This window comes from Anser cygnoides, chromosome 24, assembly GCF_040182565.1.
Source record: "Anser cygnoides isolate HZ-2024a breed goose chromosome 24, Taihu_goose_T2T_genome, whole genome shotgun sequence".
NCBI lineage: Eukaryota > Metazoa > Chordata > Aves > Anseriformes > Anatidae > Anser > Anser cygnoides.
In genome coordinates, this window is record NC_089896.1 from 863,533 (window position 1) to 873,551 (window position 10,019).

Here is a 10,019-nt window from a genome sequence, read left to right on the forward strand (position 1 = left end):
ACTTTGGATCAGATTTTGGTCCAGTCTCCCAGGTGAGGCAGAATTTCAGCTGTGTTAAAATTCACAATTTTTATGTGCTGAGGGTTGTTTCCTCTGGATACAAGGTGACCTAGAATGTGCTGAAAAGTGGTGGCTAACCTGTCCGCGTGAACACAATCATTTTGTATGAACAGAAAACCAAAATATATTAAAAAGAAATACAGACAGACAATATTGTCCTGTTTTCCTATGCTCAAGTCTCATTTGAAAACCCACTTGAGTTTCTTTCACTTTTCATTTTGAGATTATGGAAATGTTTGTCTAAACATCTGTGGTAGCTGGTTAACAGGATCAAGCCAGCATTAGACTAGACCAGACACAGAGAAGATAATCTTTTCCAGCCAAATAGTAGCAGCAACATAGATGCATAAATCCGCCTATTCAACTCCATTTATTACCCAGACATGCTGCCCCCAAAACCAGGTAGTTGTGCTGCCAGTATGGGCTGTGTCTCTGCTGAAAACACATCCCCACAGGGTTGGCTGCAGAAATCTTATGAACTCCTGCAAGGTAATGATTAAAGCCACTTCCCATGCCACTGAGGCAATACAGGAGTTAACCATATCCATATTCTCTTGTGGTTGACTTTGGGGATTGGCACACAGACACAAGAGATCCTCAGTGTTCCATCAAACTAAATAAAAGAGAACAGAGCCAAGCTCAGCCATGGCAGTTTGCCACTCTCATATTCTGGACAGGCCTTGTAACAAGCAATTGTAGAAAGAGTTAGGCAGGCAGGGACCTAAGGAGGCTGGCAGGGACCCAGGAGGTCACCTAGTCCAACCTGCTGCTTCAAGCAGGGCTGGCTTCAAAGTTGGAGCAGGTTGCTCAAGGCCTTGCATATTCAAGTCCTGAAAACCTCCAAGGATAGAGACTCCATCACCTCTGGGTTCATCCACTGCCATGGAAAAGAATTCCTCCTTACGTCCTGATGGGATTTCCCTGTTGTAATTTGTGTCTGCTGCCTCCTGCTCATTCATCTTGGCTGCGCACTTCAGTTCTTCGGTGTCTTTCTAATAGTGGAGTGCCCCGGCACAGTACTCCAGATGTGGTCTCCTAAGTGCTAGAGAGAACAATCCTGCCCTGCCTGGCTGGCTACACGCTTGCTCAAAGAACCCGCTCCATGGCTGGCCTTCCCCATAGCCTGGGCACACTGCTGGCTCCTGTTCAGCTCATTTCACCAGGATCCCCAGATCCTTCTCTGTAGAGCTGCCCCCGGTCACTCGGTCCCCAGCCCTGTACCGATGCAAGGGGTCGCTGCTCCAGGACTTAACGCTTCTTGCTGAACTTCACAGGATTGACCCCACTGCCTCCTTTTGGCCAATCCCTCCAGCTTGCCCCCGTCCTCCCAAGCAGCCCGCCAGGACATCACTCGCTCCCGCAGCTTGTTGCCATCCTGGCAGTGATGATGGTAAACAGCACTTGTCTCTTTCAGCAAGGGAAGGTGTTTTCCAGAAGCTCCTGCCAGATACTGAGTTCCCATCTGTAACTCTTTTGTCCTACTGTCTGTTGGCTGGGGGTTTAATCAGTGTTTCCCATGAATAATATGCATTTTGTAATTTTTAAAGTATTTGTTATAATTGGTGGATGAATTTCACAGGGCTGCTGGAAAACAGAAGGAAATGGACAATTAACTACAGCTGTCACTGTAATTCAAGGTGTTAATGAATGTCTGTTTGATCTGTTACCTTTACTGGAGGAAAGCTGGTGTGTACTCTTCTCTTCCAGATACCAATTTTCATGAAGTGGGCAGGAGTTTAATAGATTCTGGACCTTAATTTCTCAATCTAATGTGGCTGATGCTAGTCAAAAGCTGCCAACATCAGTAAAGGAAGAAAGACAAGAGGCAAAGGTACGACACTACCGCATGAAGTCATCTCCTCGGCTTCATAACCTCGTCTGGGTTATCATATTTTAAATAGGACCGAGAACTTGGAAAAACGAAGACAAACCCACAAAACAGTTTGTGTTGCTGTTCTATAGTTCCTTTGTAAAAGTTTCAGCCAAACATTCTGCGCAGCTCAAGAGCCATGAGGTGTTGAAATCACAGTGCTGACTGCACGTGCAGCATCACACAACGAATTGCCTCTGTGCTCCTGGTGGTTGCTGCCGTGCCATCCCCAGATCGTGGTCTGCCCAGACCTTCCTGCCTAGTTCAGCTGCTGGGGTTGGATTTAAAATGAGGAAGTGAGCTGGAGTGCTTTGATTTTTTCTCCACTGGACTACAGATCACATTATGCACCAAGTCATTTTTACAATACATCAGACTGGGGGGTATTTTCCAAATCCTATGACAAGAATGGCATTAAAAAGCAGGCAAATGAAGTCCCCAAAGATTGACTGAGGATAAAGCATGCATAAGAATTCATTCACACACACACACACACACCAGTGATAACACAGTGGTGATCAGAGCTCCCGATGAGGCAGCTGAGGGCAAACAGTGACTCTTTAATGACAAGCATAAATTTAATTTGATTGCTGGGAATAATTGAGTGTTACGGCCCTCTGCTCATTTCAGTGGATTTGAGCAAAATTAATTGGAAGGGACATGTGTTTTTTCCTTCGTACTCCCTCTGCAGTTGCTGATTAACCTCCCAGCTGCAGGATTGGAACTTGGTGCTGGCTCTCAGGCAGGACGGACGCACTGACCCAGCGATGACGGAGCTGGATGTGGTGCAGCACACAGAGGGCAGGAGAGCTGCAAAGGCACACAGCGATGCCCAGTGGGCTTTGGAGGGAGGAAAGGCTGTGAATTTGTGTTGAGCCTCATCTGCCTGGGAGGTAAGGTGCTGTTGTGGTTTGGCCCTGGCAGGCAACTAAGTGCCACCCAGCCGCTCACGCGCTCTCTCCAGGTGGGAGATGGGGGCGAGAATCAGCAAGGTGAAAGTGCGAGGACTCACGGCCTGAGATAAAGACAGCTTACTAAACAAAGGACAAGCTGTGTACACAAGCAAAGCCAAGCATGGAATCCATTCTCTACTGCCCACTGGCAGGCAGGTGTTCAGCCACCCCCAGGAAAGCAGGGCTCGTCACACTGTGGTGCTTTCTTGGGAAGACAAACGCCATCACTCCAACGCCCCCCCACCCTCCTCCTGCTTTACACCAGCTTTTATTACTGAGCATGACGCCACATGGCATGGGTTCCCTTTGGGCAGTTTGGGTCCCCGTCTCGTCTGTGTCCCCCCAGTCCCCCCCCCCGCCGTGCTCCTGGTGCACCCCCAGGCTCCTCGCTGGCAGGGCAGCATGAGAAGCAGAAAAGTCCTTGGCTTAGTGTAAGCGCTGCTGTGAGGCAATTAAAACATCAGTGTGTTATCACCACTATTTTCATCAAAAATCCCAAACACAGCGTTATGGTACTCTCTACGAAGAAAATTAACTCTATCTCAGCCAAAACCATGGCAGGTGTGGATTATTCCTGTCAGCCCCACTCATTATTTAGTTTTGAAGATTTTTATCAGAAGCGTCACTGGCTGCTCCAGCTTCGTGTCCTCCTCTGGTGGATTCTTCCTGGCAGTCTTCCTGGGGTCTTCCTACCACCCCACGTGTCAGAGCGCTGCTGCTGACCAGTAGCAACTGTGGCACCATGGTTAGGTGGCCCCATGCAACCCAGACGTGTACGTGGGTAGGTGCAGCCTGCAGGAAGGCTACAGCCTGCTAGACAGCAGCAAGACAGCCACGGGGACAGGAGGTGAGGCTGGGCATTAGGAAGGCAAGTCCAGACCCCAGCAGTTTCTGCGCCTCTTTTCCCCGTTACTCTGAGTACTTTGCACTGCTGTTGTGGTCTAACCCAGCCGGCACCTCAGCACCACACAGCCGTTTGCTCACCCCCTGCCCCAGTGGGATGGGGGAGAGAATCAGAAAAAAAGTAATAGCTGGTGGGTTGAGATAGGACAGTTTGATAGGACAGAAAAGAAAGGATAATAATAATTAATATTAATAATAATAATAATGTGTACAAAACAAGTGATACACAATGCAATTGCTCAGCACCCACTGACTGATGCCCAGCCCATCCCCAAGCAGCGTTTCCCCCCCACCCCAGCCAGCTACCCCATATTAATCGTTAAGCATCACGCCAGATGGTATGGAATACCCCTTTGGCCAGCTGGGGTCAGCTGCCATGGGTCTGTCCCCTTCTAGCTCCTCGTGCACCCCCAGCCTCCTCGCTGGCAGGACAGTGTGAGAAGTTGAAAACACCTTGGCTTAGTGTAAGCACTGCTCTGCAACAATTAAAACATCAGTGTTATCAACATTATTCTCATCCTAAATCCCAAAACAGCACCCTACCAGCTACTAGGAGGAAAATTAACTCTGTCCTAGCCCAAACCAGGACAACTGCCTAGACACTTCCTCCACCTCCTGACATTAAGACCCCAAAGCTATTTCCATGCAGCTTCCCATCAGCTGCTGAAGGACAGAATTCAGGCTGCCTACAGCAGGTCAGTGCGCATTGCGATCTGCATCAACATCAGGAGAAGCACTTCCAAAACCATTTAGGGGACTGATGCCTGCCCTAGAAGTTTCAAAAGTGACTCGGGCAACGTGGAGCTTAGAGCTGGGGAGCAACCAAGTCTGGCTGCAAAGGGCTGTCAGCCTTGTCCATCCTGCATGGCAAAAGTGTCCTCTTAACCACACCTGCAAAAGGAGAAACGCTACTCAACAGCACCAGAGGGACTGGGGGCGAGTGGGAGAGGACCAAGGTTCTCTGGAAAAGCTAGAAGTATTTAATGAGTCACTGAGCACTGTGAGCTGTTCAGCACAGCCTTCTCTTGGGGTACACAGTTTTGCCATTAGTATCATTGCTTCTGGTCCCACAGGAAATATTTTGGTCCACTAACAGCATGCTTTGACATCTACAAAGACCATTTAGGGGCAGGAGCAGTTTTGTCAGCAGCATATTGCTGCTTCAACAGAGGTCTCCACAGGCGTTGTTCAGCAGGGACCTACTCTGCCAGTCACCTGGCTTGTGCACACAAATGCTGCTGAAATAGTTGAGTTTCTGCTTGGAACATGCCATGCCTGAACCAGAGCTGGCATTTGTAAATAAGTCATGAGCTCTGTAAGAGTAATAATTCTTGTCTGGGTTAGGAATGTATCAGAAGTAAAATATTTACTCAAAAAATCAGTGTATCTTTCAGCATCCCTTGGAAATATGTGACAATCAGAAGGAGAAGTGCTACTTCTTTACTCCATGAGATATTGGGGAAGGGTAAAAATCCCTAATACAGTATATGATTTTCATTCAATTACATATTTCCATTGCATACAATCTAGTTATGACAGACAATGATGTATTCATTTAAATGCTTCTTATTTACAATTTCTTACACATCTTACACCTTTATTTTTCAGCTAATTCATAAAACTCTGCAGTACAGGCGGGGTCAGGTCTGATTAGTCTCTTAGTGTTATTTGAACCCCCACTGAGCACGTCTGCATCCCTTCCAGGGGAGTGTTAATTCCAGAGCCCGTGTGAGATAAGAACAGACATAAGAAATTCCCTGTGTGAAAAGAAATGAAAGACCAGGAGTTTGAAGTGAATCATACACATGAAAACTACATTGCTCCCTGAAAATGTAATTCCATCATCCTACGTAAAAAGCAAAATAATGACTGGGCAAGCCTCAATGCACATAAAGCAATACTGTCTAATAAGGTGAAACTCTTTTAACATCCTTTCAATATCAGAGTCTAAAAAAAAGCTATGTCCAGTGGCCACTTCCGCGTTTTTAAAGTTTGAAAAATTGAATCTGGAAAATTAAATGTAAATCTGTAAAAATGTACATCTATGAAAGTAAATCCTGGGAGTCTGAAAAATTTGCTAAATGAAGAAAGAAGATGAAAAAAAAAGACCCTAGTATCCTACAATATCCTGAGTTGGAAGGGACCGACACAGATTATTAAGTCTAACTCCTGACTCCATACAGGACCACCACCCCTATCTCTCTCTCACAAAAAAAAAAAAAAAAAAAAAAAAATCGAAAACATTCAAACTCAAATAGTAACCTTTTTGTATTTTGCATTGCCTATGCAGTGTGTGAGTTCAGTCCTGCTTTCCAATAATACCTACAAAGAGTTTCTCCAAAGGTAATGTTGGCATCATCAGCTGCAAATACTACATTTTCAAAGCTGAAGACATTTTCTTGTAGTTCAGATCCTAAATATTCCAACACATGTTGTGACGTTTCATTGCTATCTTGCAAACAAGCAGCACAAGATGGGTAATATTTTCTTTTAACTGTGCAACAACAGACAATTTAAAATACTTTGATATTTCCACAGTTGGAGGAGTCACTGGCAATGGATATACATATAGCCTTTCTCATGAAAATATTTTTTCACAACGAAAAAAAAATTAACACATTGTTAAGCACAAGATGCTTCTCCACTAGCTGTCAGTGATGATGACATTTAATTCCTTAAGCCTCCTGACAAAGATATCCATGTCCTTCTTACTGTCTGACTTGAGGTAGTATATTACATTATGATTAGACAAATGCAGATATTTCTCATTGATCCTCCGTGCTGTGGCATTCTTGAGATTCATGCTGCCACGTATGACGTTGCCAATGTCATCCGTGTCCCTGCAGCACGAAGAAAAGGAGAGTGAGAAAACCCTGGAAAGCAAAGCTGGTACCGCCTTGGCAGACAGTGCTGGGGGATGCCTGGGTTGGATTTTCACAGAATCACGGAACAGCTGAGGTTGAAAGCGACCTCTGGAGATCACCTGGTCCAACCCCCCTGCGGAGCAGGATCACCTGGAGCACCTTGCGCAGGATGGCATCCGGGCGGGTTTTGAATAACTCCAGAGAAGACTCCGCAACCTCTCTGGGCAACCTGTCCCAGTGCTCTGTCACCCTCCCAGTAAAGAAATGTCCCGTCACATTGAGCCGGAACCTCCTGGGCTTCAGTCTGTGCCTCTCGTCCTGTCGCTGGGCACGACTGAAAGGAGACCGGCTCCGTGCTCTCGACACCCTCCGCTCAGGTATTCAGACACATTGATGAGCTCTCCCCTCGGTCTTCTCTTTTCCAGGGTAAACGGGCCCAGTTCTCGTACTGGGGAGCCCAGAACTGGACACAATACTGTTATTGTATTTTGTGCTGCTTTGCAGCCCTGATGTCCGGGGGCTCTCTGCCTTCCTTGCAGTGCGGAAGGCCCCAGCTCTGCCCTCTGGCCTGGCCCGGCTCTCTGCCCGAGGCTGTCCCCGCCCGCTGCTGGGCTGGGGAGGCCTTAATGGGAGCCGTGCACTCCCATCTCCTTCCCCTCCGCAGTGGCAGAGCATATGTGATGAAAAGGATCCTTTTTAAAAACCTGTTCTCATCTGGGGTGTCTGGCTGCCTCAAACCACAAAACCCCGTGCTAATCTCTTGACTTCCAGACAGTGACTTACCAGTAATAGTGAAGCCACAGGCCCTTGATTTCAAAACAGCGATTCTGGTACCAAAATATGTAATTTGTCCATTTCTTGAAGCGATAGATTTCCACGTCCATGGATGTGGGATGTAGAGGACTAAACAGAAAGCTGGAACAGAAAGTGAAAGCAACTTTTTTTTTTTTTTAAAAGGACTTCCCAGCAGTAGGTGGGGCGACACGCAGGTGAGGAGCTCAGCTCTGGCTCCGAGCACTGTGCAGCCAGGAAATCAGCCCCGTCCAGGTACCGAGGGGCAGTGGCACGCTCGGTGGGACAATGCGACCACCCGTCAGCGTCAGCCCGGGCACGGCAAGCGGGCGGCTGGTGGCTGGGGTCAGCCCCGAGCCCAGGCTGTCAGGCAAGCCCAGGGTGGTGAGGCAGGCCTGAGGTCAAGTCACGAAGTCTGTCTTCAGGTTGGGGTTTGGCTCGTTGGGGTCCGCAGCCAGGTGCGGGTATGGCTGTGACACAGCTGTGTTGTGGCTCAGGCTGGGGACATGTGTGAGAGCCCTGCCTTGAAAGCAGATCCTGAGGGACAGGGCACAGCCGTTGCTGATGCCTCTAGCTTTCTTCCCTATGGCTTTCTTCGAGGTCACCTTCAGTGCTTTCTCCAAACTTGCCCAGGAAGCCAAAGCACCAGGAAGGGAGGATGCTGAAGGTGCTGACACCCAGCTCTTCCATGCCCTGTGGCCACATCTGCCTCACAGCTCCAAGCACCTCATTTTTGCAGTGGGACCCTGGGCCCTGCTGGGCTCTTGCAATTCAGGAGAACACAGCCTTGCACACGAATGTCTGCACAGCACCAGAGCCCATGTCCTGCTCCATCTCACAAAGGCACTGACGCTTCCTGTGATTAACTTGGAGACGTTACAGAGCCACAGATTCTCCAAAGACACGTTGGTGGTTGAATTGGCTTCTACATCAGTGTTCATGAAGTGAAAGCCATTAAAGTTTTCAATCTTGAAGTAGCTAATGTGTCACGAAAAGGAGAACAGTTTAACTTGTCTGGAAGCCAAACTGCAAGAAAGACAGTCCAAGGGGAGAGCAGACACTTAGTTCTACCATCTGGCACTGAGCCTCCATGCAAATGGAGAAGTGGCAAGAGATTTCCAGCTAATCAATTGCTTACTGCCAAATCCTTCCCCCAGGTGCCCCTTGCTACCACCAAGGCTCCAGCTCTGACTCTAGAGATGCTTTCCCCCAGATTCTCAAGGCCTACTTTCGAGGACAGCTCTTCCACTGGTGGAAAAATGCTAGCATGGATCTGGTGGCAGAGAACATGAGTGTTTGAGATGACAGCTGTCCTGTGACTCCAGTCCCACTGAGTCCTGTGATGCCAGCTGGGAATTACTCACCTCGTTGTGCTGGAATATCTGAATCTGAGAGTCTGTGCAGTGACATATTTCAGTTATGGCTCTTACATCTTTTAGGTGCTTTTCAAAATCTTAGCATGAATTCTGCACACTTTAGCTCCCATTGTTTTCCCTTCAGTAACATGGTTCAGCCTCTTACTTTCAACTGAAAACCATTGTCCATTTACCAAGAGATCCACTGTGAATTTCTCACTCAGGAGTTTTTGGAAGCTGAGGTCTTTGGCAGAGAATTCCAAGGAAATTTTGCGGGAGAAAGGGGAAAAAAAAAAAGTATTGTGATCTTCTAGATTTCCAGCAACAGCAGTTGTCACTTATTTTCCATCTTGCACACAGGTGGCAGTGCCAAAAGGCTGGGACAGGCTCCACTTCGGGAGTAGCAGCGCCTGTTTCCATCACCATCACACAGAGAAGCCTTGGAGGTATTCATTCATGCCCTGAAACAGGAATGCTGGAAGATTAAGTGGATATTTAAAAAGCAAAGCAGAAAGCAAGAAAAATAATTTTAATAAAATGTATTTAAAAGCAGCTGAGTACACATAAAGAAATAGAGGGCGTTGCCAGCACACAGTCACTACATAGCATGTCAGCGTGCCCAGGGCCTGCCCAAGGAACAGAAAATCCATGCACGTCCCAGGATTGCTGTCCTGGCCAGCATGGAAGAGAGGACAATGAACGTTTCTGTGCTTAGTGCAAACCCTTCTGCAAGGGTCAGCCCAAGGGTGAAGCAGCCACGCCGCCAGGCTGGCTGCGTGCTGGCAGGGGCCCACAGGTTAGCCCACAGCGGGGACATGGGGAGCTATTGGTGCCATCGGCCCCTGCCTGCCAGCGCCGCTGTCAGTGATGCCTGATGCGTGGCAGCTGTCTGAGCGTGGAGGCCACGACACCCACAGAGCTCTGCTGCTCTGTTTGCGCAGCAAACGCCCCGGGTACCACTCACACTCCCCTTTCTCTGCCAGGCCACTTGTAAGCCATGTCCCCCGAGAAGGAGCTGCACAGCATGGACTTCAAAACTGAGTCATTACGAGCTGGGAGAACACAAGACAAAGCTTATACCGTGCCAGAAATACCACTGTCACAGCAGCACCTCCTACTCAAATATGACAAGAAACTGAGACGCTTTTACACCTTCCACGTAAGTGAGTTTTGCACCCAGTGTCCCCTCCAGAAGCTGCTTCTTACCTGGCTGTGCTGCGGC

At 48.2% G+C, this 10,019-nt stretch overlaps 1 long non-coding RNA gene across 1 annotated transcript; it reads right to left on the reverse strand.

Annotated features, from left to right (window-relative positions):
- Positions 1–5,209: 5,209 nt before the first annotated feature.
- On the reverse strand, positions 5,210–9,231 carry LOC106046563 (uncharacterized). Its single transcript, XR_007166710.2, has 2 exons — positions 7,434–9,231; positions 5,210–6,626 (listed from the first exon to the last, which is right to left on the reverse strand). It is a non-coding gene; the product is annotated as an uncharacterized lncRNA (long non-coding RNA).
- Between the last annotated feature and the right edge of the window lie 788 nt (positions 9,232–10,019).